The sequence below is a fragment of the Heterodontus francisci genome, chromosome 8 (assembly GCF_036365525.1).
Source record: "Heterodontus francisci isolate sHetFra1 chromosome 8, sHetFra1.hap1, whole genome shotgun sequence".
NCBI lineage: Eukaryota > Metazoa > Chordata > Chondrichthyes > Heterodontiformes > Heterodontidae > Heterodontus > Heterodontus francisci.
This window is the reverse complement of record NC_090378.1, coordinates 31,860,028-31,886,578: the sequence shown is the minus strand read 5'-3', so window position 1 is coordinate 31,886,578 and position 26,551 is coordinate 31,860,028. Positions and strand designations below refer to the sequence as shown.

The following is a 26,551-nucleotide window of genomic DNA, read 5'->3' as shown; positions in this document are numbered from 1 at the left end:
CAAGGGTGGCAGGGGCAGTGGGCAGAAAGGAGATTGGTTAGCTGGCTACCCTCTCAGTTGGAAAGTGAAGAGTGCTGTCAAGGCGACTAAATACAGAAGGAGGTAAAACAAAAACTCAACAGCAAATTATTAATTTAAAAGCACTTTTACTTATGTTTTCAAATATACTTTAAATTTAGCCACTCTAAGATCAATTGTTTCTAAAAGTAAACAGCACACTTACTCAATTTTGCCTACATAATTGTACATCACTAATAAGCAAGGCACTTCCATTACTTCTGTCTCATTTTATGGTATGTCTGGTACTTTAATTTGGTGGCAACTCAGTTAAAGTAGCTAGTCAGTAATGATGATCATATCTGCTGTTACAACCTTAGATCCTCTTAGATACATCTTAGATTCAGTGGGGTCAGTCACTCCTTAAGTGGTCGGAGCTGTTTAGTTGTATAGGAGTTGACTCATATTGCCCTATAACTAGTTGTACATTAGCAGTGGTGTAATGATAGCATCCCCTTGTGATCTGAATTGGATCCTTCTGTCCGAGCATGTTTGCTGTTTCAATCTCTCCAAAGGTGGACAAAATTATCACCATGTGAATTAAGGCCTGATATGAATGGTTAAACTGCTTTATTTCACAGTGAATATACAGAGCAATAATTCTGATCAGATGTTGTTATGAACAAGGTAGGAGTAATGCACTGTTAATTTAGTCCCACTACACCACAGGTCACAACCTATCAAGAAAGTTTTCCACCTACCAAGGAATAGCCAAATTAGACACTCTATTTGTCCAAACCAGGTTTTTTTAAACAACAACATCATTAACTATTTATTAGAGAAGAAATAATAAGTCTTAACTACTAACAGGATAAATCTATATATATGGAAAACTCCTTATTTTCGTAACCCTCATGCACACACACATATATTAAAAAAAAACAGTTAAATGGGGAAATAGGATTTTTTTGGTTTACAGCTGTTTCCTAGGAATAAAAAGGAAAAAATAAAATGATTGAGTTTATCATGTTCTGGTAGCATGTTTTCGGTATGGTGAGGTGTCCCAGAGTCGATTAGTCAGATACTACTTGAAATCTCTCCAGGTGAGGTTGCTCAACAGTCTGTGATGGGTAGGCATTCAAGGCAATTTGCCTGCAGCAGACAACTCACAGTTCTTTCTGCAAAGGTGTAGCAACAGGTCTGCTTGGATTTTGAAGCTACAGTCCAGCAGTAGAAGCTTTCTTGAGATTTCAGGATCTCCCAAAACATAGGAGTCAACAGTAACCACTCTTGAGGAGGGATTCTTCAAAGACTGGAGGCAATAGGAATTTGCTACCTCGGACATATAAAGGTTTCTTCTCTGAAAAGCAGTCTTCCTCTACAGAGAGAAGTAACTTTTTTTTTTCCCTGGGTCTTTTTTCTCTCTCCAGGCAGATCACAACCACATTCCAAATGCAGGATTTCTTTTCAAGAGATGCAAGTCTTCCTTTACAGAGAGAGGTCTTTTTCTCCAGTCTCCAGGCAGATCACAGCTAGATTTCAACTTCCTGCTCCTTATCCAGCTCACTGGTCTTTTCACAATCCAAAAGTGATACTAACTTCCACAATAAAGTCACATGACAATCATAAATCTTTATCTGTCAATCCCCTGCTGAGTTGTTTGAAAACAGGTGCCCTGTAGTCTGTGTATTTCACTCAGTTCAAATCCACCAAGTTTCAGCAATCAATGTCCACAGAGAAAAATCCTTTCCTCAGTTTTTAAAAACACACAGAATTCTAAGCTTTCAACATAAAAACAGAACTCTTGTAATAATGTACTTAGCTCAGTTGGTGCAACTTAGCTTTGCATAGCGATACTAAATAAAGATCATATCATATTACCCCTCATCAGAATTCTACAAGAAGTTTTCTATCTATTTCTCCACCACATTTTACTTTCCAAGCTGCTTCAGTGAAGGCCCTCACAGCTTTCTTGGGAGTTGCTGAGAGGGGATAACTACTCTAGTGCTTCTAATAGACGTGGGTAACTGTGTAAATATCTGGCTTTGATACACATTTAGTAATAGCTTGCATCCTTAATAAATCTATGCAAATTCACTTTGCCTTTAAAAAAAACTGGTTAAAAAAAGTCCTGAAATGGTAACACAATATATGGGTTTAGTAGCATAGCAGTCAAGTTACTGAACTAGTAATCCTGGTCTAATAAATTGGCAATGTGAGTTTAAATTCCACCATGGCGGGTTGGGATTTTAAATTCAGTTCCTTAAATATATTTGAAATAAAAAACTAGTGTCAATAATGGTGATCATGAAACTGCTGGATTGTCGTAAAAACCCGACTGATTCACTATTGTCCTTTTGGGAAGGAAATCTGCTGTCCTTACCCAGTCTGGCCTATCTGTGACTCCAGACCCACAGCAATGTGGGTGACACTTAACTGCCCTTTGAAATCTCCTGGTAAACATGTGAGTTGTATCAAAAACCACTACAATAAACTATGATCAACAAAGACTACAGCGGTTTAAGAAGATGGTTTACCAACCCCTTCCCAAGGTTAATTAGGGATGGATAATTAATGTTGGTTTTGCCAGTGATGCCCACATCCTGTGATTGAATTAAAAGGATCCACTATGACAGATAGGGCAGCAGTCCTGAAAGAAAGAAAATAAATTATTGCATTTATATAGCATCTTTCATGACCACCAGACATCTCACAGTGCTTTACAGAGAGTGAAGTACTTTTTTGAAGTGTAGTCATTGTTGTAATATAGGAAATGTGACAACCAATTTGCACACAGCAAGCTCCCACAAACAACAATATGATAATGAACAGATAATCTGTTTTGATTGAGGGAGAAATATTGGTCAGGTCACCGGGGATAACACCTTTTCTCTTTTTCGAAATAGTGCCAAGGGATCATTTACATCCCCCTGGGAGGGCAGACGGTCTTGGTTTAATATCTCATCCAAAAGATGGCACCTCCAACAGTGCAGCACTCCCTCAGTATTGTACTGAGTGTCATCCTTGATTTTTGTGCTGAAGTCCTGGAGTGGGAGACTTGAATCCACAATTTTCTGTCTCCAAGGCAAGAATGCTACCAACTGAGGCACAGTTGGTCTAAATAAAGTCCAATTAAAATGGTGTGGTCTGGAGCAATATTTTGAAATATGCAGTATTTGCTCTCTTGAAATATTGGTCAAATAATTGGGCATGTTTGTAAATATTTGATGAGAAGCTGATGGTGAATTCAACCCATCAATCTTGGCTGTCAGTGCTCTGGATTCTGCTCAATTCTACAGTGCAGTACACACTTGTGTTCATTATTTTTTAATTATTTGATACGGAATTTGCTACCATCCATTCAGATCATGCAGAATCTTAATAGCCACTGAAGTCCATTTATAACCTCGGAATAATTTCTTCCCCTTTCTAATGTATTGCATTCTTTCCCAACACACACACGCAATGGTTTCATTTTGCAAATAAATTCTCTTTTTTAAAAATAAAATCTCTCGTGACAGGGCATTACTTTACACTTTTATACTTTGTTCAGGCAAAATAAATAATTCGATGTCTGGATAAAGTTGCGGTGCACTGGGATTTAATGTCTAGGAGAAAGCTGTGTGACTGAGCGATAACATGCATTGAGGGGTTATAAAAAATAAAACAGCAAAACGATTCTAGTGTTACATGATTGATTATTCACATCTAAAGCTTGTCTGTTCGAGTATGTTGCCTTTCCATTAAAATATTTCTGTGAAATGAGACAGACAGCTATTCCAGGCATGAACCTCACATGCTGCTCTGCTCAAGGGATCAGGTGTGAGAGGCAGCCACAAGCAACGCTGTCTTTTTATTGTGCCTGTTGCACCATCTTAATTTTTGTTTGATCTTACTTGGGCTTTGTTGAGATTCTAACATTTGTTTTCACATTCTCTCTGAGATCTAGTTTTGATGCTGATTTTCCCTCTTCAGCTTATTGAAAGAGATATTTTGCCCCTCCCTCAATGTAGCTTTCTTCCATTGGGATGTTGGAACAGCTTGTCAAGTATTAGTTTGGTAACTGGTGAAAGGCTGTAGTTTGTAAAGTAGTTCGGTCATTTGGAACTGGCAACATACTCAAAAGTTTCTGAGGACATTCATGTTTAAAAGAGTTCCAAGAATATTTAGGAAGCTTATTCAGTGAGTAGCCAAACTGTAGATACCAGAAGGGTTCTGGCTTTAAATTTGGTTCTGTGCAAGATCTTTGAGCCTAATGATGACAGTAGTAAGGGTGTTTTGAATGGCCTTCATTCCTCTGGGTTAGGGAAGGTGAAAAATGCATAGCGTTCCCATTTCTGAGCATTATTCAGTGACCTAAGCTGGAGGCAGTGTTAACATTTAAAGACAGGGATTGGCCTGGGCTGTAATGCCCTCTGTGGCTAAATGGACTGCCAGCACTTGTCAAGGTTTACTCATCAGAATGAGCACTTAATTGAGATGCCTCATGCTTTTGGAACTGTACCCCAGCAAGGCATTGGTGTCTTCTAGAAAGGAAGTAGGGAGGAGAGAAATTGGCTGAGAAAATTCATGATAAAAATAGTTTAGAAAGAAGTGAAAAACAAGAACACTTTAACTATCCTTTTTAATGTTGAAAAAGCACTACAGTGTGGCTGATCAGTCGATTTACTTCGGCTTGCTTATTGTCACTCCCTCTAAGCAGGCAAGAAATACAACATATACAGTTTTGGGGAAAGGGAAAAGAGAGGAAAAGATTGTTTCTTGCAGTCAAATTTAATAGCTTCACATGTGGAAAGGTGGCCATACAACTTGGTTGTATGGTTTAATAAATAACTAACGTGTCGAACCTTGACCAGATGGGAGCACTGTCAATGACTGGAATTGTGTGTATGCATAAACACTGCCATATCTGAAATACTATTGGAAAAAGAAAGTCTGCATGTCTTTGAAACGTTGTTCATGCATAAACAATTTAGTTCATAGAATCCACTCCTTGTAACAGAAAATGTAAAACTTACAAGCCACAAAATTCAGATGCAGAGCATCCATTTATTCGGCACTTCAGGTGCCGTTTTACATCCAAAATGGCATCCGCAGCATGCTTGCACCTTCTGGTGCTGTCCGTGCCACACACCATTTTGCTGAGGATCTCAACGCTGTTATGAGGGGTGTGGGTGGTTCCCACTGTTCACTTCCACCTCACTGCAGCAAGTGTTTTTTGTTATTAGGGTTTTATTTGTCAAATAGACAGCAACAGGTTTTCTTGTTGGTTTAAAACATAAGAGTGATTATTTATTGAGAAATATGCCTTATCTCAAAATTGTCACAACTGAACCAACTTTTGCACATGCTAGCTTGCACACACACACAAGAAGAGACAGATAGAGAGGAAAAGGCATAAGTGGTTTTAAGTGAGGTTGCGTTTCGGGGTTCATGATAAACCTGTTGAATTCTCTCGGAGGTCATGTTCTCTTTGGTTACAGGCCTGAGGTGTTTGTAGATTTCTCTGTTGGTTGTAGAATTCATAGTGGAGCGCCTTCCTTGGATTGTTGGATTTTTTCCTAGCTCTTAGTTAGACAAGCTTTTGGTGATACTTCTTCCTGGGTCACCCTCTCGCTCTCTTCAGGGAGCTACCTTTAAAGCTAAAAGTTTCTCCCAACTTGCCTCTGCTGGGAGACCGAGATTATCTTCCCTGTGGTGACTGACAATGGCTTAGGATGTGGCTACTTCACACTTTCTTTATTTCAGAAGAAACCATTCAATTCAAAAATGTCTCTTGATGGGTGTAATTGACACCTCTTAGCTTTGAATGTATTCTTTTGCCTTGGCCAGACAGTTTGAAAATACAAAAACAAGCAAGGGCTTTGGGCCTTTGGCAGCCATTTTGAAACACATTGTCCACTGTTTTAAAAGAAAATAATTTTTATAACTCTTCAAAGTGAGTTCTTGTAGTTTCAATTGTTGCACTTACGTGAGCGTCAGAGCACACAGATAGGGAGTGTCTGTTGGAAATATGCAGAGTAGGCAGATCGTGATGTCATGCAATGTGGAATGCTGATTTGATGGTAGCTCTGAACTTTTGCAACTCAAAGCTGCAACTAACACCTTCACTTGACCTCACACAGTTGAACATACCTGTGCTATTTAAAGGGATCATCAACTACTTTCAAGTTAGTTGCTGATTGATTTCTACTGGCTCTTGCTGTGATTGGAGAAGTGTTTGGTGGTTCCTCAAGTTGTTTAAAGTTACTCATGTGGTGTGGCAGGTACTGAAGGACTTTATCCTGACTTCAAAGATTCTGCACAGACCATTTGCTCTCAGACATTGGTACTCTAGTTTGCATCTCACTTGGCCTACAGCATGAGTGAGAGACTGAGCCGAGGTGAAAGAGAGCAGGACAATTTGTTAGAAGAGGGAGGAGAGGGAGAAACGCTCTCAGCAGGAGGTCAGATCTACCCAGATGTTCAGGGAGCAACTCTCCTATCTGAATCTCAGCAAGGAACAGTGTGTCAGACTTCTTCGCTTTACTAAGGAGGTCCTCAGTGAACTCTGCCACCTGCTGCAGCCACACTGCAACCTTAGAACAGGGTGAAGACGGCATTACCAGTGGCTGCGTAAGTGATTGTGACCATGAACCTTTTATGCATCTGGCTCCCTCCAGCCTGGAGCAGATGATATTTGCAACATCTCCCAGTTTGCCTTCCACTATTGCATAAGGGAAATTGCTGAGGCTCTGTATTCCAAGACAGCTGAATACATTTCATTCTCTCTTGCCAGAGAGAAACAGGTGGCTTCACAAGGATTACAGGCTTCACAAGGATAACAGTCTTTCCCATTGAGCAGATGCCATTGATAGAATACAGACGCTTTGCAGGCGCTGCATGTCAACTCTGAGACGTACCGCAACCAGAAGGGATTCCACTTCCTCGCCGTCCAGATGGTGTGTGACCATATTCAGTGTATCCAGCAGGTCAGTGGTTGGTATCCTGGAAGCAGTCATGATGTCTTTATTCTTCATCAGTCTGCTGAACTATCTGCATTTCACCGCCACGACAAACCAGAGGGTGGCTATTGGGTGTCAAGTGCTATCCACTGACTACATGGGTCACGACTCCTGTGCAAGCCAAGCACATGGGCAACATGCATATAATGAAAGCCATGCTGCCACATGACATCTCACTGAGAAGAACACTGGGGTGCTTAAACAAATTTTCCACTGCCTGGCCCACTATGGAGGAGCCCTGCAGTCCTGGGCAGAGTGCTGGTCAAGATTCATCATGGTCTAGAGCATGTTGCACAATCTTGTCATTGAGAGGGCACAGCCCTTGCCAGCAGCTATCCGGCAACCAGCTGAGAATGAGAAGGAGGAAGTGGAGGAGAAGGAGAAGGAAACAGGCAATCAACACAGTCCTTTTCTGGTCCAGCTGTCTGTGATCGACTCGCTGAACTGTGGTACAGTGAATGCAACCGTAATTTCCCATTCATCAACAGTCTCGCACCTTACCTGTCCTCTGTTACTGACCATCATAGCATCCTCTTGGCCACAATGTTAAAATAAAAACCACCACAAATTAAACATTCCAAACCAAATCCATAAATTAAACATTGCTGTACTACTCCTGTGGCTGCAGCATGGCTGGTGGAAGGCTGCTGACTTTCACTGCTGGAAACTGCAGATTTGCTCCATGTCTCATCTCTTCCATATCGCTGTAATCTCCTCCAGCCCAACAAACTTTTGAGATATCTGTGCTCCTCTAATTCCAACCTGTTGAGCATCCGTGATTTTAATCACGCCATCATTTGGAGGCCATGCCTTCATTTGCCTAGGCTCTATGCTCTGGAATTCCCTCCCTACACCTCTCCAACTCTCTTCCTCACTTTCCTCCTTTAAGAAACTCTTTAAAACCCTTTAACCAAGATTTTGGTCATCTGCCCCAATATCTCCTTATGTGACTCAGTATCATATCTTGTTTTATAATGCTCCTGTGAAGCACCTTAGGATATTTCACTGCATTAAAGGCGCTATATAAATAAAAGTTGTTGTTGTTTAAGTAGTGCAGGCGAGCTTGAACTTGTGTCAGCCTCTCACAATTTTGCATTCCCTGCTCAGGTGTGCACCCATTCAATTGCACACTTAGCGCTGGCTGCCTTTTATAATCAGTTAAATAAGCACACAGCATGATGTTTGCATGTTGCCTGCATCAGAAGCAATGGCATGGGTTAATCACGCATTATGATCCCCGCACCTATTTTTGGATCTTACCTAACTTCACAGCCACCCAGTGCTAAACTCTTTGCAATTTCATAAGTGCCTAGTAGGCCCATAATCACAGACTTCCTAAAAAGGCGAAACTAAATTCCATAAGGTATAGTCTTAGTATAATTTGACACTTCTCCATGAAGAATTCGCTCAAAGGCAACTTTACATGCTGCATGGATAGTTTGTCCAATATCTGCTGACTGTTGTCCTTTAACGAGTCTGCACAATACCAAAATACCACATTAGGATGCTCCCACAGTTAGTCCTTCCAGTACGAGTTTAGTATTATTCTAAAATGGCTTTTCCCTATTCAAATTTGGTGTTCTCCTGTAATGGGCTGTATTTTATGGTCAGCGGAAAAGCACCCTTTGACCTTGCAGAAAACTGCCCACAAAGATCTGGTGATCTCTGTGGGATGGATTTCCCCTTTCTCGATGGTAGTTATCATGCAGGCTCCTACCTTCCAAGAATGAGGTACATTAATTTCGTCCCATGGACATTAAATTTCAAATTGTTGCTGGGAGGAAGAGAAGGCCCGTGACAAAGGGTTGCCAGGCCCCTGGCTGGAAAGACATTTTTGCATATTAACAGACAGTATTTGGAACAAAGGAGCTATCCCCTGCTCCAATACAATCCACAAACAGATGTGGTCAAACCTGTTAGTCACGTGACTTGGCAATCTGGGTTTTTTTTCTGAATTGTACAGTTTCAACTGACAGCCTGCAGAAAACAGAATGCTCCTGAATTGAAGAAGACCTCCTGTCTGTCTGCCTGCTCCCATCTCTTTCTCACGGAACTCCAAAACCCGCTGAAGAAACATGAACCAAGAGAGAAAAGTCTCTTACATTGAACAAGGTTTAAGAAGAATACTGGGCCTCAACGAAAAGCAAGACCGACCGACAATCAAGGACTCTACAGTGAGCTCGAAGCACAGTAACAAAGAACCCTCTTCAGAGATTGCCTCAAACTTTTCCACTTTATTTTTCTTCTGCTCTTTTCTGTCCTTATTTGCATGTGTGTATTGCGTATGCATACTAGTGTGGGCGCGTTGTGCATCCATAGGCATTAACCGAATTGAGTTTAAGTTTAATAAATTTCAATCTTTCTTCTTTAAACCTAAGAAAACCTGTTTGTGTGTGTGTGTGTGTGTGCTGGTTCTTTGCCTTATAATTGGAAAGCGTTGAACAAGGATTCACCAAGGGGGAGCTAAAAACGCATTGTGTTAACAACTAAACCCTATTACAGTAAGACCAGGTGATGGCTGAAAAGGAACCCTAGACCTCTCTCTCACCTGGTCGTAACACAGTTTAAAGCTGGCACTAAGTCAAGGGGATCACCAGACAAGCAGCAGCAGTGATGTCAGTAAACAGCCAATCACATTGATGTATTCTCACAGACAACAAACCAGGAAGTTCAAAATACATTTATCCTTCACTTTTAATTTAAATTTTCAGACAGTGAAGTAAATAATTCTGATTGGATTAAGATAGAAGCTAAAATATCATAAACAAACTTTTTTAAAAAAGTGCTACTTTATGATAAAAACAATTCCACCTATCTGAATGGCGAAATTTGACAGCTTTTCCATGCCGTAAGGGTACTTAGTAGTCATTATGAACTTAGTATGCTGTTAAAAATCCAGTTACACCTCATTCAACAAGGTGCAACTTTTTCAAGGGTTCTTACAGGAAGGCAAACAGTGTAAAAGTGGAAGTTTTCATAATTCACTGATTGCTTAGGAATTGCACTCTGAGGCGACCTCAACAGTATACCTACTGGAGAACTGTAAAATCACTGACCACAACTTCTGGATTTCCTAGTTAATCTGCTCATGTGTGGACTCCCAAATTTTCTGTCAGTTTCAGATGGCCAAACTGGCAAGGGAAAGCAGTGGCATAGTGATAATGTCACTGGACTTGTAATCCAGAGGCCCAGTTTGATACACTGGGGACGTGAATTCAAATCCCACCATGCCAGCTGGTGGAATTTAAATTCAATTAATAAGTCTGGAATTTTTTTTTAAAAAGCTAGTCTCAGTAGCGGTGATCATGAAAGCATTACTGATTGTCGTAAAAACCCATCTGGTTCATTACTGTCCTTTAGGGAAGGAAATCTACCATCCTTACCTGGTCTGGTCTGGCCTGGCCTACATATGACTCCAGACACACAGCAATGTAGTTGACTCTTAAATTTCCTCTGAAATGGCCCAGCAAGCCACTCAGTTGTACCAAACCACTAGAGAAAAGGAATGAAACCGGACAGACCATCCGCATCCACCTAGGCACCAGAAATGACAATGGCACACCCAGCCCTGTCGACCCTGCATTTGGGGGCTTGACTCTAAATTGGGCAGCTGTCCCACAGACGAGCTAAACTACAACCTGACATAGCCATACTCACGGAATCATACCTTACAGACAAGGTTCCAGACACCAACATCACCCTCCCTGTTGATGGGACAGGAGATACCCACCAGAGGTGGCGACACAGTGATATGCAGTCGGGATGGAGTTGCCCTGGGAGTCCTCAACATTGACTCCAGACCCCATGAAGTCTCATGGCATCAGGTCAAACATGGGCAAGGAAACCTCCTGCTGATTACCACCAACCGCTCCCCCCAATCAGCTGATGAATCAGTACTCCTCCATGTTGAACACCAATTGAAAGAAGCACTGAGGGTAACAAGGGCACAAAAGGTACTCTGGATGGAGGACTTCAATGTCCATCACCACGAGTGGCTCGGTAACACCACTACTTACTGAGCTGGCTGAGCCCTAAAGGGCATAACTGCTAGACTGGGTCTGTGGCAGGTGGTGAGTTAGCCAACAAGAGGGAAAAACCTACTTGACCTCATCCTCACCAATTTACTTGTCACAGATGCCTCTGTCCATGACAGTATTGGTAGGAGTGACCACTGCATTGTCCTTGTGGAGGTGAAGTCCCGTCTTCATATTTAGGATACCTACCATCGTGTTGTGCGGCACTACCACCATGCTAAATGAACAGAACTAGCAATGCAAAACTGGGCAATCATGAGTCACTGTGAACTATCAGCAGCAGCAGAATTGTATTCAACCACAAACTGTAACCTCATAGCCCAGCATATCCCCCACTCTACCATTACCATCAAGCCAGGGGGATATGCCGGGTTATGAGGTTACAGTTTGTGGTTGAATACATTGAACCCTAGTTCAATGAAGAGTGCAGAATAGCATGCCAGGAGCAGCACCAGGCATACATAAAAATAAGGTGCCAACCTGGTGAAGCTACAAAACAGGACAACATGCATGCCAAACAGTGGAAGCAGCATGAGATCGACAGAGCTAAACAATCCTACAACCAACGGATCAGATCTAAGCTGCCATATCCAGTCATGAATGGTGGTGGACAATTAAACAACTAACAGGAGGATGAGGCTCCACAAACATCCCCATCCTCAATGATGGTGGAACCCAGCACATCAGTGCAGAAGATAAGGCTAAAGTATTTGCAACCGTCTTCAGCCAGACGTGTTGAGTAATGATCCATCTCGGCCTCATCCTGAGGTCTCCAGCATCATAGATGCCAGTCTTCAGCCAATTCGATTCACTCCATATGATATAACGAAATGCCTGAAGGCACTAGATACTGTAAAGGCAATGGGCCCTGACAACATTCCAGCAATAGTACTGAAGACTTGTGCTCCAGACTGGCCGCGTCCCAAGTCTAGCAGTTCCATACAGCTACAACACTGGCATCCACCCGGCAATGTGGAAAATTGCCCAGGTATGTCCTGTACACAAAAAGCAGGACAAATCCAACCTAGCCAATTACTGCCCCATCAGTCTACTCTCTATCATCAGCAAAGTGATGGAAGGGGTCAGTAATAATTCTACCAAGTAGCACGTACTCAGCAATAACCTGCTCACTGATGCTCAGTTTGGGTTGCATCAGGGCAACTCAGCTCCTGACCTCACTACAGCCTTTATCCAAACATGGACAAAAGAGCTGAACTGAAGAGGTGAGGTGAGAGTGACTGCCCTTGACATCAAGGCAGCTGTTGACTGAGTGTGGCATCAAGGAACCCTGGAAAAACTGGAGTCAATGGGAATCAGGGGAAAAACACTCCGCTGGTTGTAGTCATGCCTAGCACCAAGGGAGATGGTTGTGGTTGTTGGAGGTCAATATTCTCAGTCCCAGGACATCACTGCAGGAGTTCCTCAGAGTAGTGTCTTAGGCCCAACCATCTTCAGCTGCTTCATCACTGACCTTCCCTCCTTCAGAAGGTCAGAAGTGGGGATGTTTGCAGATGATTACACAATGTTCAGCACCATTCGTGATTCTTCAGATACAGAAGCAGCCAGTGTCCATATGCAGCAAGACCTGGGCAACATTCAGGCTTTGGCTGATAAGTGGCAAGTAAAATTTGCTCTGCACAAGTGCCAGGCAATGACCATCTCAAACAAGAGAGACTCCAACCATTTCCCCTTGACATTCAGGCAGAGAATAGGTATAAAAACAGAAAGTACTGGAAATACACAGCAGGTCAGGCAGCAGCTGTGGAAAGAGAAGCAGAGTTAACATTTCAGGTCTATGACTTTTTTGGAACTGGAGAATAGATAAAAATGGGTCATTTTCTGGTTGGCAAGATGTAACGAATGTTGTGCCACAGGGATCAGTGCTGGGGCCTCAACTTTTTTACAAATTATATAAATAATTTGGATGAAGGGACTAAAGGTCTGGTTCCTAAATTTGTTGAAGGACAGGTTAGAAAGTAAGTTGTGAAGAAGACATAAGGAGACTACAAAAGGATAGAGATAGGTTAAGTGAGTGGCAAAGATTTAGCAAATGGAGTATAATGTGGGGAAATGTGAAATTGTCCATTTTGGCAGGAAGAATAAAAAAGAAGCATATTATTTAGATGGTGAGAGATTGCAGAGGTCTGAGATGCAGAGGGATCTGGGTATCCTAGTGCATGAATCGCAAACGGTCAATATGCAGGTTCAGCAAGTAATTAGGAAAGCTAATAGAATGTTATTGTTTACTGCAAGGGGGTTGAATACAAAAGTAGGGAGGTAATGCTTCAGTTATATCAGACATTGGTGAGACCACATCTGGAGTACTGTGTACAGTACTGGTCTCCTTATTTAAGGAAGGATGTAAATACGCTGGAAGCAGTTCAGAGAAGGTTTACTAGACTAATACCTGGAATGGGCGGGTTGTTTTATGAGGACAGGTTGGACAGGCTAGGCTTGTATCCGCTGAAGTTTAGAAGAGTAAGAGGTTACTTGATTGAAACATATAAGATCCTGAGGGGTCTTGACAGGGTGGATGTGGAAAAGATGTTTTCCCTTTGGGAGAATCTAGAACTAGGGTTCTTTATTTAAAAATAAATGGTTGGCCATTTAATACTGAGTTGAGGACAAATTTTCTCTCAGAGGGTCGTGAGTCTTTGGAACTCTGTTCCTCAAAAGATAGTGGAAGCAGTCTTTACATATTTTTCCGTCAGAGGCAGATAGATTCTTGATAAGCAAGGGGGTGAAAGGTTGTCAGGGGTAGGCTGGAAAGTGGAGTTGAGGTTACAATCAGATCAGCCATGATCTTATTGAATGGCGGAGCAGGCTCTGGTGGCTGAGTGGCCTAGTCCTGCTTCTAACTGATAGTTAGGATAGATAGATAACTGATCTGTATGTTCGTATTCAATGACATTACCATCGTTGAATCCCCCACTATCAACATCCTGGGCAAAACCATTGACAAGAAACTGAAGTGAACCAACCATATAAGTACTGTGGCTACAAGAGCAGGTCACAGGCTGGGAATTCTGAGGCGAGTAACTCACCTCCCGACTCTCCAAAGCCTGTCCACCATCTACAAGGCACATGTCAGGAGTATGATGGAATACTCTCCACTTGCCTGGATGAATACAGCTCCAACAACACTCAAGAAGTTCAACACCATCAAGGACAAAGCTGCCCACTTGATTGGCACCCCATTCACCACCTTGAACATTCACTCACTCCACCATCAATGTACAGAGGCAGCTGTGTGTACCATATACAAGATGCACGGCAGCAACACGTCAAGGATCCTTCAACAGCACTTTCCAAGCCCGCGACCTCTACCACCTAGAAAGACATGGGCATCAGATACATGGGAACACCACCACCTGCAAGATCCACCCCCCACCCCGCCCAAGCCACGCACCATCCTGACTTGGAACTATATCTCAGTTTTTTTACTGTTTCTGGATCAAAAGTCTGGGAACTCCCTTTTTAACAGCACTGTGGGTGTACTTACACCATATGGACTGCAGTGGTTCAAGGAGGCTGCTTACCACCATCTTGTCAAGGGCAAGTAGGGATGGGCAGTAAACTCTGGCCCAGACAGCAATACCCACATCTCATGAAAGAATTTAAAAAGAAATCTGTCACTATCACCACAAAATCCAGGCCATTGTGTTTTTTGAGTAGCAGCTTTGCATCCTTCTACAACACTGTGAGCACCAATTTACCAATTTGTCACTTAGTGTGAGTCATACATTTGCCAAGCTGGCAGTCTCCAATGACATAACGTTTCAGCAACAGCTAAATACCATTCTACAATGTGTTTTCCTAATGTTAATGAAATATTCCCCATTTTGAATCCTTTGAGTATAAGTGAATATGTACTGTGTGATGGAGTCCACCTGTGTAGACTGTTATATGAACAGTTGACTTGTTGAATGTACTTTTAAGTGCGCTGAGTCTGGTTTCAAAGCTTGTTTTTTTTTTTGAGACAGTCCTTCATTGGAACATTAAACTAAAAGCTTCAGAGTTCTGGGGAAGCAGAACTGTTTAGGACCAGTAAAAACAAACAGAGCCATGTGATCAGAGGTGTGATCAGAGTTATCGAAGCTCAGTTTACAAGACTGCAAAATTGAATCAGGCTTCAAGCTGTTGGTTTTAAAACCAAGACAGGCTGCAAAGAGAAAATACCTGATTCTGAGAGCTGGCCATTGGCAAATATGACTTGCCACAGCTGTTTCTGGTGACCTAAAGAGCTACGGGTGGAACCACTCCAGAAAAACTGTCATGAGCAGGACTGGGGTCATTTGAGAGGTAATAATACTGAAACATTGATGGAAAGACTGCAACACTTACTATCAAGAGAAGGCATTATTTCCCTATTGGCATCATGGAGGACAGGAGTTGGAAATCTACCTGAAGAAGTTCGTGGTTTTGAGGAACTTGTGACTGTTCAATGCCATCTTTGCTGAGCGAACTGCCCAGCGAATCTGTGAGATCTATCTTTGTTGCATTTGATAGTTAATATATAATCTTTAAGCTATTATATATACATATGTGTACTTGTGTATATGTATGTGTATATATATATATATATATATAAATAATATAGACTGATTTAGCTGTTAGTTCATGTTTAATTTATACTTGTAAAATTTATAAAAGTGAAATCTGGTCTGTTAAAAATGACATTTTAATGAGGAAGTGGAGACCTCCCCAGAGGCCCACTAATGAGGATTGCGCTGTAGTCCATCAAATTGTTGTTCCTCCTTGTTACCACTGTGAAATTTTGAGAATTGCTCATGAGATTCCAGTTGCAGGTCATTTGGGTAGGCTCAGGCTAGGATAATGATACGTTTCTACTGGATGAAGCTGCATAAGGATGTGGTTGACTTTTCTAAGACATGTCACATGTCAAATGGTTGGGAAGCCACAGCCTTCGATTAAGCCAGCCCAACTAATACCGATACCTGCATTTGATGAATCATTTAGTCCATAAGAACATAAGAAATAGGAGCAGGAGTTGGCATTCAGCCCCTCAAGCCTCCCCCGCCATTTAGTAAGATCATGGCTGATCTGTCCCAGGCCTCAAATCCTCTTTTGGGCCTGCTCTGCATAACCCTCGACTCCCCGAGATTTCAAAAATCTATCTACCTCCTCCTTAAACATATTTCGTGACCCAGCCTCCACAACTCTCTGAGGTAGAGAATTCCAGAGATTCACCACCCTCTGAGAGAAGAAATTCCTTCACATCTCATTTTTAAATGTATGACCCCTTATTCTGTAACTATGTCCCCTAGTTCGAGATTCCCCTACCAGCGGAAACATATTCTCAACATCTAACCTGTCAAGCCCCCTTAGAATCTTATATGCTTCAATAATATAATCTCTCATTCTTCTAAACTCCAATGAATAAAGGCCTAACCTGTTTAGCCGTTCTTGATAAGACAACCCCTTCATCCCAGGAATCAGCCTAGTAAACCTTTTCTGAACTGCCTCCAATGCTAGTATATCCTTCCTTAAATACAAGGGCCAAAACTGTACTAAAAGCAAAATACTGCAGATGCTGGAAATCTGAAGTAAAAACAAGAAATGCTGGAACTACTCAACAGATCTGGCAGCATCTGCGGAGAGAGAAGCAGAGTTAACATTTCAGGTCAATGACCCTTCTTCAGAACTAGCAGATATTAGAAATGTGAAAGGTTTTAAGCAAGTAAAATGGGTGTGGGACAAAAGATAACAAAGGAGAAGGTCAGTTATTCTCTGTGACCTTGTCATATCTACACCTTCTCCTTTGTTATCTCTTGCCCCACCCCTGCTTTATTTGCATAAAACCTTTCACATTTCTAATATCTGCTAGTTCTGAAGAAGGGTCACTGATCTGAAATGTTAACTCTGCTTCTCTCTCCACAGATGCTACCAGACCTGCTGAGTATTTCCAGCATTTCTTGTTTTTAGACCAAAACTGTACGCAGTACTCCAGGTGTGGCCTCACCAACATCCTGAACAGTTGTAACAAGACTTCCCTATTTTTAAACTCTAACCCCCTAGCAATAAAGGCCAAAATTCCATTTGCCTTCCTAATTAATTGCTGCACCTGCATGCTAACTTTTTGTGTTTCATGGACAAGAACATCCAGATCCCTCTGTACTGCAGTATTTTGTAGTCTTTATCTAAATAATCTGCCTTTTTATTCTTCCTACCAAAGTGGATGACCTCACACCTTCCCACATTGAACTTCATCTGCCAAGTTTTTGCCCACTCGCTTAACCGATCTATATCCCTTTGTAGATTCTTTGCTTTCCCACCTATTTTTGTATCATCAGCAGATTTGGATACACTACACTCTGTCCCTTCCTCCAAGTCATTAATATAGATAGTAAATAGTTGAGGTCCTAGGGCCGATCCTTGTGGCACCCCACTAGTTATGGCTTTCCAACCTGAAAAAGATCCATTAATCCCGACTCTCTGCCTTCTGTGTGTTAGCCAATCCTCATTCCACGCCAACACATTACCCCCAAATCCCGAGCTCTTATTTTGTGCAATAAATAACCTTAGCTCTTATTTTGTGCAATAAGTAGGTTTCTTGTGGATTGTGTTGACTGTTACCTTTGATTAAATCAGGTCATAGGTATCTGCTGACCGTTATAAATTTGTTCACTCGATTTTCAGAGGCAGTAGCATTGAAGAAGATATCAGCTAAAGTTGTGATGAGGGGGTTGGTCCAGATTTTTACTCAGTATGGTTGCCAAAAGAAATTCAGTCTGACCAGGGGTCATATTTCATATCGGGTATATTTCAGGAGGTCATGTGCAATTTAAGAGTGAAGTAGCTCAAATCATCTGCTTATCACCTGGTGCTTTGGAGAGATATCACCAAACCCTAAAGAGTGTGATGAGTGTGATTGTTGTCTTGAGTATCCCCAGGATTGGGATAAAGGGATATAATTTTTGTTATTCGCAACTAGAGACACGCCAAATGAGTCTACTGGTTTCAGTCCCTTCAAATTGTTCTATGGGTGGGAGGTTAGGGGCCCCATTAAACTCAGTAAGGAGAGATTTTTTTGGTACAAGAGGAGGAGACTATTCTCCCAGATTATGTGTCAGAGTTTCAAGAGAGATTCTTAAAAGCTTGTGAATGGACAGAGAACATCTCTAGGCTTCTCAACAGGTGATGAAAGCCCAAGCAGATAGAACAGCTAAGGCACATAGTTTTCAACCTGGAGATAAGGTGCTAGTCTTGTTGCCTTTACCTAGCAAACCATTGAAACTAGGTTTAGTGGACCATACTGTATCAAAAGGAAACCCAGTGATGTGAACTAATTGGTTAGTACCTGAGACAGACGGAAAAGGGTGTGTCATGTGAATATGCTGAAGAGGTACCATGACCGTGAGCATAGTCAGCCAGTAGGTGTAGCACAGGTGGTAGAGAATGGAGATTGTGATACTGGTGCACGTGATAAGCTCGAAGAGGAGTCTGAGACTGAGAGTTCCTAGATTGTGCCTTCTGCGGTGACGTTAGTGAACACAGAGGTGTTACGGAGTGTAGATGAGGTGCTACAACATCTACTTCAGCACCTGTGGAAAGACATAGCTGTATACTGAGATAAGCCAGGTCATACTTCTCTGGCTATTCATGAGGTTGATGCAGGGGAAGCTAAACCAGTTAAACAAAACCCCTACAGATTCAATCCCAGCAAATTGACCAAAGTCAGGGAGGAGGTTCAGTATATGTTAAGTAATGATATAGTTGAACACAGTCAAAGTAATTTGACTTCCATCGTTTTGGTACCAAAACCAGACAGTTCTCAAAGATTCTGCATTGATTACCAAAAGGTTAATGCGGTAATTAAGATGGATTCCTATCTGATCCCAAAGCTCAAGGATTGCATTGATAGGGTGGGGAACTCGGCCTTTGTTAGCAATATTGATTTGCTTAAGGGATATTGGAAAGTCCCCTTGTGTGTTCCAATGTAAAGTCATGCCATTTGGTGTGAACAATGCACTGGCTACATTTCAAAAATTAACCAATTAAGTGATTGCTGGGTTGAGTAATTGTGTTGTGTACATAAATGACCTTTGGTGTACAGTGACATGTGGAGTGATCATGTCTGACAATAAGAGTTCTATTTTACAGGTTGGCCAAAGTTAACCTTGTTATAAACCTGGCGAAGAGTGAGGTTGCTAAGGCCAGGGTTACTTATTTAGGACATATTGTGATTCAAAGTCAAATGTTATCAAGAGAGGCCAAGGTTCAGACGATAATAGATTTTCCTGTACCCAAGACAAAGAAAGAGGTGTTATGATTTCTGGGTATGTATAGATTCTACAGGAAATTGTTCCCTAATTTCAGTACAGTAGTCACCCCATTGATGAACCCGTTAAAGAAAAACATGAAGTTCGAATGGTCAGAGTGATGCCAAATGGCATGAGAAGTTGAAAGCCATTTTAATAAAGGAACCAGTTCTTACAGCCCCAGATTTTAGTAAGCTATTCAAAGTGGCTATCAACACCAGTGATTTAGGGGTAGGAGCAGTGCTGCTCAAAGATCAGTGTTTGAACCCTTGCTTTTAAGATATATATTAATGACCTTGCTGTACGGGGCATAATTTCAAAGTTTGCAGATGATACGAAACTTCAAAGCATTGTGAACTGTGTGGAGGATAGTGTAGAACTTCAAAAGGACATAGACAAGGTGGTGGAATGGGCAGACAGGTGGCAGATGAAGTTCAATGCAGAGAAATGTGAAGTGATTCATTTTGGTAGGAACAACATGGAGAGACTATATAGAATAAAGGGTACAATTCTAAAGGGAGTGCAGGAGCAGAGGGACCTAGGTATATATGTGCATAAGTCATTGAAGGTGGCAGGACAAGTTGAGAGAGCAGTTAATAAAGCATACAATAGCCTGGGCTTTATTAATAGAGGCATAGAGTGCAAGAGCAAGGAAGTTATGTTGAACTTGTATAAGACACTAGTTCGGCCTAAGCTGGAGTATTGCAAAAATTCTGGGCACTGCACTTGAGGAAAGACGTGAGGGCATTGGAGAGAGCACAGAAATGATTCACGAGAATGGCTGCCCAATGCATCTGTGAGATTTATCTTTGTTGTGTAATCTTTAAGCTATATAGACAGATTGAATTGTTAGTTCATCTTTAATTTATGTTGGTTTTAGTTTGAATGTTAAAGTAAAATTTATAAAAGTGAAATTTTGTCGTTTGGTTCTTTCTATTGGGGTTGGTTGGTAAATTTGATTCTTTTGGTTTGTTGATCTCCCAGGGGATCATAATAATAGAGATATGTGTGGAGATGCGAGAAACTGTGTGACTCAGACTACAAAGTTATGCATTATATGTATATTGAAAGATATGATTATAATTATTAAAACTGTTAATCATTCAGTTACATGCACTGTGTATATGGGAATGTTAGGGTTTGAAACATATTGAGAGTATGACTCTGTCATCTGCACTATGCTAATGTGTCTCTGCTTACATGGGTCTGTGTGCAGAAGGAATCCTTCCTTCAGGGCACGGCAGTAATAACACTGCCAACCAAAGCAAACATAAAAGAGATATTTTTCTTTTCGGATACCATTTACTTAAGAGGGAATGATGCATTATGGCAATAGCTTAACAAATGAAATGGCTAATTACAAGATCATTAACACAACATGCCATTCAGTTCTCACTGTAGGGACTAACATTTCTTCAGGCTTGCTCTCTCCCATAATGTTGGAAGACTATGACATTAACAGCAATATCTGTGTAAGATTTAACAAGAAGCCATTCAACAGCAACAATGGATGAAGCCTATTGTAACAAGGATATACAATGACAAGAAACCAGAGATGCTGTAAAATGATGGTTTGTACAATACTGCTGCAATCTTGCAATTTGTGGTGCTATTAGTAGCCATCTTGCACTCACAGTAGAATGCCTATCTTGGGGCTGAAATTACTCAAGTGCTATTTATAACGACTTGTTTAATGGACTCGTTAAATTCTTATGTCACTATTTTGATAAAATTATTATTGCATTTAAAATAGCAAATGTAGGAATTTTATGAGAGTGTATTAAACAAGTCGTTAATGATAACACTTGAGTAATTTCAACCTGTAAGGCTACAGACAAGACAAACATTAATATGCTTAACACAGTCACAGATTCTGTAATGAGAGGATATTGTTCTAGTGAAGTGAGGAGGGGTTGTAGGGCTTCCCTCTCCTTGTTAGACCACAACAGGTTTAATTCTTAAAGTGGATGTACTGGCCAATTCTGTAGGTGTTTGATTACTTACTTGTTATGATCATAACAAGAACCAATCGGACAGCTTTTCTTGAGTTAACAAAGAAAGAGGTTAACTTTATCGTACCTAAACCAAACTATTAAAAATAATAAACAATGCGCCAACTTTCACTCACACACACACTAGAGGTTTATACACACACAAATAAGTTACAGAGTGGGGAAAGGTAGATTGGTTGAGTTAGAGTCCGTAGGAAAAAGGGGTATATAGTCTATGACATTTGGTGATTCGGCTGGCTTCTAGCTGAGCAGACATTTTGTCTCTGTCTTCACTGTCCTTTGCAATGTAGGATACAGTGTAGCAAGCTAGGTGATCACCTTAAGCTGAAAGGATGACTTTGCTGGAAGCTTGTCTTTTCAAAATGTCTTTTAACAAAAAAAATATAAATTCAGATCTCCAGGCAGTGGATTAAATAAAATTATCATTCAACAAAGCACATTGGAGTAGCGATATAATCTCAAAACATAGATGAAGGAGTATTTAGATTTAACTACTTGCTGAATGTATGGACTGGACTGCTGAGGGAGGTATTGGGGACTAATTTTATCAGTGAATTCAAGAGACAGTTGGTTTAAGGACCTGAAGAAAGAGTTGATCAAAGTCTATGAAGGATATGGGATATAATAATTCCGAGATCCTGGGACCAGTTAGACTCCAATGCTCTCTTCTGATCCTGTTCATTCCAATATTCCAAACCATTTTAGTAGACATCTTCCTTTTGGTGTAATTATCGTGAATTCTAATTTTGCTTCATTGGTTAATCAAACTTGAATCTGTGCATTACTGTACTGTAATCTATTAAAATGCAGACCTGTCCAAATGGAGCCAACCTTCTTTGCATGCCAACCTATGCTTTATAAACCATGTTTGAAGTAAAGCTCAATCGCTACATTGCTGCATAAATACTTAGTCATAAATCTGACATACATTCACACAAATCCAGCATACATATTGTGCTATATATGAAAGTGCAGTGATTTATAGAACTATTAGAATTCATTACCATTAATGTGATGAAGTGATAGAGTGCTCATAAAATTTTTATAAACTAGTTACAATGAATATTGTCTCAGACCTTTTAACTGTAGTTATCTGTAACAAATATGAGATGAATAGAATTTGCAGTCCATTGACTATTTTATCGATTCACCTGGTACATGCCAAGTCATTTTGTATGTGCATAAATTAAGATAGGTTGCTGGGAATAAAAGACATGGCTAATTTTCCAGCATATTTCAGAAAATGAAAGTGAAAGATTCTGGGTGTTTCACAGCATTAACTCCACATTTTCTTTTTTTATTTCAAAATTGTTTTCCAACATCAAGGAAAAAAGGGACTGAGGAGGAGGTTTCTTGTTGGCACTTGGTTGAACAATATCATTAATGTGTTTAGAAAGAACGGGTTTACAATTTTGCTATGTCTAATACAATGAGGAAACCTTTGCTCTGGATGAAGAAGTATTGAGAAAATGGCCCAATTTTGATAAGTTTATAATAAAGAATGAAGCAATAATAGATATTTCAAATAGTTAATAAACAGGTGCTTACTTTCAGTGCTGAAGGAACACTCCACAGATACTTGAAGATGACATCATAACAAAAATTCTCCATGAGATCACCTTTTGGCCAAAGTAGCACTAGAGACAAGCCAATAGCTCTAATATGGTGGTCATCCAAAGACTCCTAGGAGGTCTGATTGTAAACATTCCTGAGCTGGATGGCAGATGGTATATTAATGTAGTCAATAGATTGATGATGGAGACAACCTGCTATTCTAATTGTGCCAACTCAGCTTACACAGTATAAAGAAGGATATAATAGCTTTATCAACAACACCAACTTGCATTTATATAGCACCTTTAATGTAATAAAACATCCCATGGTGCTTCACAGGAGCATTATAAAACAAAATATGACACCAAGCCGCATAAGGAGATATTAGAACAGATGACCAAAAGCTTGGTAAAAGAGGTACGTTTTAAGGAGTGTCTTAAAGGAGGAAAGGAAGGTAGGCAGGTGGAGAAGTTTAGGGAGGGAATTCCAGAACTTGGGCCTAGGTAAGTGAAGGTATGGCCACCAATGGTGGAGCCATTTAAATTGGGCGTGCTCAAGAGGCCAGAATTAGATGAGTGCAGATTTCTTGGAAATTTTTGGGGCTGGAGAAGATTACAGAGATATGGAGGGACAAGGTTATGGAGGGAATTTCAAACAAATATGGGAATTTTAAAATCAAGATGTTGCCCGACAGGAAGCCAATGTAGGTCAGCGAGCACAGGGGTGATACGGCACTTGGTGCATGTTAGGATACAGGAACAGAGTTTTGGATGACCTCAAGTTTGTGGAGTGTAGAATGTGGGAAACCAGCCAGGAGGACATTGGATTAGTCAAGTCTAGAGGTAACAAATACATGAATAAGTATTTCAGCAGCAGCTGAGCTGAGGCAAGGGCAATGTTACAGAGGTGGAAATTGTAACATTCTCTTTACTGTTAAACTAGTACAGAATAGCTGAAGAGTCAGATGGATTAAAAGAAATGGGAAATTTATTAAATACATCTTACTGCTATTGTTTACATCTTCCAAGCCTGTACTAGATGGTTCCACACACGTGGTGTTACATCACTTCCTGTGATGAGCTATACAGTATGATTAGCATATTTTACCCAGTAATCCAATGTCCATTATACCACAGAAATAGGCAGTCTTAGTGATGGCACAAATATGTGGTCGGAAGCTCATCTCTGGGTCAAATATGACATCAAGTTTGTGAATAGACTGGCTTAGTCTCAGACAGTTGCCAGGGAGAGGGATGGAATCAGTAACAAGGGAAAGTGTTTGAAGCAGGAACTGAAAACAATGGCCCCAATCTTCCCAATATTTGGTTGGAGGAAATTTCTGCTCATCCAGTACTGAATGTTGGATGAGCAGTCTGATAATTTAGCAACAGTGGAGGAGTCAAGAGAGGTGGTGGTGAGATAAAACTGAGTGTTGTCAGTGTACATGTGAAAACTAATGCTGTGCTTTCGGATGATGCAACCGAGGGGCAGCATGTAGATGAGAAATAGGGGGGCGACAAGGATAGATCCTTGGGGGACAACAGAAATAATATTGCAGAAGCAGGAGAAAAGGCATTGCAGGTAACACTCTGGCTACAGTTAGATTGATTAAGAGCAGAACCAGATGAGAGCAGTCACACCCAGCTTGGTGACAGTGGAGAGGCATTGGAAGAGGATGGTGTGGTCAACTTTGTCAAAGGTTGCAGGCAGGTCAAGAAGAACAAGGAAGGATAGTCCAACTTTGCCACAGTCACACAGGATGCAATTTTTGACATTGATATGAGCTGTTTTGGTACTGTGGTGGGGCAGAAACCTGATTGGAGGGATTCAAACATGGACTTCCGGGAACGATGAGCATGGATTTGGGAGGCGGCAACACATTCAAGGACCTTGGAGAAGAAAGGGAGGTCGGGGATGGCACGGTAGTTTGCTAGAATGATGGGGTCAAGGGTAGGTTTTTTGAGAAGAGGGGTGATGACAGCCTATTTAAAGGGGAGAGGGACAACACCTGAAGAGAGAGAACCATTAACAATATCTGCTAATGTGGGGACAAGGAGGGAAAGTTGGTGATCAGCAGTTCAGTAAGAATAAGGACAAGGGAACAGGAGGTGCATCTCATGGAGAAGATGAGCTTGGAGAGAACATGAGGGGAGATAGGGGAGAAACTAGAAAAAGATGCGAGTTCTGGGCTAGGGCAAGGAGAGCTTTAGAGGAAGTTTGGTCAGGTGGGCTAGTGGAAGGAAGGAACATGGCAGGGGTAGCTGATTGGATGGTCTCAATCTTAATGAAGAAGTCCATGAGCTCCTCACACGTACTATTGAAGGCAAGGGTGAAGGAGACAGGGAAAAAGGTTTCAGTCACAGCTTGCATAGCATCAAAAGTATTCTTACTTCACCAGACTCTTGGAGCTCCCTGTCGCCATGGTGTTGAGGTTGAGAAGTTGAAAGGGTAACTATTTTCTGGATACATTTTAGGAAGATGCCCCTGTATGGAACATGCACGAAAGTTGTAACCCACTAAGATTTCCTCTCTGGTAACTGGGTTATGCCTCTTGAATATTGAAAAGTGATTTACAATAGGAATGTCACTTAGGCCCTCTAACCAGATCACTTAGAACTTATCCCAACACTGTTTTGTAAGTATTACGTTCAGATACAAAGCTGGGCACAGTTGGATACAACAAAAGCAGCAACGATTACAGCTTGAATAGGACTTGACAATAGACATCATTAGGCTGTTTTGCTGCAGGCTTCACATAATACCTAATCAGACAGTTTGGGTCAATTATTATGAGACAGAAGCTAAACAACAACCCAGAAGTCTCTCCAGCTTCCAACAGGAAAGGCAGGCTGAAATTGGGTACTCTGGAGTAACTCTTGGTTGCACCATAAAGGACATTTTCTTTTGAACTAGCTTCTCAATTAAATCCTGATTTTTTTTTTCTTAACCGTGTTGAGCAATCACTCGACAGTCCTGCTTCAAGACACCTCTTCCAATATGAGGCATTAGAATCTATTTCTAATGTGTCTTATGTGGCACATGTTTAGCATACAAAGAAGTTTCAGTAAATTACAGTTCAGCTTACTTTAGTCATGGCTGCCCCTGAATAATTGGCTTAGTTTATGCTCCAGTCATTGTGTGGTGATTCATTAGTACTGGCTGCATCACTGCCCAAAGAAGGGTTTGTCTATAACTGCTTTATTATTCTTTTAGCTTGGATTCTGGGAGCTCCATATCTCTCTAGTGACTCCCAGTTTTTACACTGTTAAATCTGATTTACATAGTACGATGGAAGACTTGTGGACTCACTAAAGAAAGCGTAATAGATCACATGGCACAATTCAAAGTAGTCCAGAGTTCACCTGGTGTCCTGACCAATATTTATCCCTTAACAAACATCATTAAAAGAGGTCATCTGGTTACTGTCGCATTGCTGTTTGTGGGTCTTTGCTGTATGTAAACTGTCTGCTGCATTTCCTACATTACAACAATGACAACACTTCAAAAAGATACTTCTTTGACTATAAAGCATTTGGAATGTCTTGAGGTCATGAAAAGCGCTAAATAAAAACAAGCTATCTCTTTCTTTGTGGTTTAACAAATGAGAATTTACTTTTCATTAAGAACATTGACTGCATCAGGATGAGAACACAGATATGGAATCTAGA

At 41.1% G+C, this 26,551-nt stretch overlaps 1 long non-coding RNA gene across 1 annotated transcript; it reads right to left on the bottom strand.

Annotated features, from left to right (window-relative positions):
* Positions 1 to 612: 612 nt before the first annotated feature.
* LOC137372500 (uncharacterized) lies at positions 613 to 25,603 on the bottom strand. The gene is made up of 3 exons (XR_010975439.1): positions 25,274 to 25,603; positions 22,878 to 23,042; positions 613 to 2,647 (listed from the first exon to the last, which is right to left on the bottom strand). It is a non-coding gene; the product is annotated as an uncharacterized lncRNA (long non-coding RNA).
* Positions 25,604 to 26,551: the final 948 nt, after the last annotated feature.